At 39.8% G+C, this 1187-nt stretch overlaps 1 pseudogene across 1 annotated transcript; it reads left to right on the top strand.

Moving 5' to 3' along the window:
* Positions 1-7: 7 nt before the first annotated feature.
* LOC116071423 lies at positions 8-785 on the top strand (annotated as a pseudogene). The gene has a single exon (XR_004110889.1). The product of XR_004110889.1 is annotated as a dnaJ homolog subfamily B member 6-like (transcript).
* Positions 786-1187: the final 402 nt, after the last annotated feature.

Raw genomic sequence — 1187 nt, forward strand, 5'->3', positions numbered from 1 at the left:
CGAAAATAAAGAAGAAGCAGAGCGGAAATTCAAACAAGTAGCTGAGGCATATGAAGTGTTATCGGATGCTAAAAAGCGGGACATCTATGACAAACAAATATGGCAAAGAAGGATTAAATGGTGGTGGAGGAGGAGGTGGAAGTCATTTTGACAGTCCATTTGAGTTTGGCTTCACATTCCGGAACCCAGATGATGTCTTCAGGGAATTTTTTGGTGGAAGGGACCCGTTTTCATTTGACTTCTTTGAAGACCCATTTGATGACTTTTTTGGAAACCGAAGGGGTCCCCGAGGAAGTAGAAGCCGAGGTGCCGGCTCCTTTTTCTCTGCCTTCAGTGGATTTCCTTCTTTTGGAAGTGGATTTCCTGCTTTTGATACAGGCTTTACTCCATTCGGGTCACTAGGTCATGGGGGCCTCACTTCATTCTCTTCAGCGTCATTTGGCGGTAGTGGAATGGGCAACTTCAAATCAATATCAACTTCAACTAAGATAGTTAACGGCAAAAAAAAATCACTACAAAGAGAATTGTGGAGAACGGTCAAGAAAGAGTAGAAGTTGAAGAAGACGGACAGTTAAAGTCCTTGACGATAAATGGTAAGGAGCACCTGCTACGCTTGGATAACAAGTAATTCAATGCACGCATTTAACAGAAATGTTAAACCATAACAAGCACCATTTGAGGAATAACAGGAACTTTTTTTTGAAGATTTCAAACGAACTCGACTTTCTGTATAACTGTACCTAATCTAAAGTATTTATAAAACAGCTCATTGGAGCCCCCATCTATCAGATTTTTGAGGAAGACATTTCTTGATGATAGCTGAGCAAGGTATTTATCTATGGGTATAGCAGAACACTATTAGGAGTCATTTTAGTGTGTGTGTGTGTGTGTGTGTGTGTGTGTGTGTGTGTGTAATTACAGTAGGATTTGGTTTTCTCATAGATCCCTGGAATATCTAGTCTCAGTTCTTGCTCACCCAAGCTGTGTGTAGTATTTATTCTATCTCATGGGGTGGAATTTAAGTCAATTCAGATATTGATTGGTTACTTCTATAAGCTTTGTGCTACTTCTTCTCTATAGGTAGAACACCACTGAAGATAATATGGTTTGTGTTTGCAGTCAATACTTACATTTTTCTTTTGGTAGTATACAGAATGCCTTCCTATACCAAAGACACTGGAACATAG

This window comes from Mastomys coucha, unplaced genomic scaffold, assembly GCF_008632895.1.
Source record: "Mastomys coucha isolate ucsf_1 unplaced genomic scaffold, UCSF_Mcou_1 pScaffold22, whole genome shotgun sequence".
In the NCBI taxonomy this organism is placed as follows: domain Eukaryota; kingdom Metazoa; phylum Chordata; class Mammalia; order Rodentia; family Muridae; genus Mastomys; species Mastomys coucha.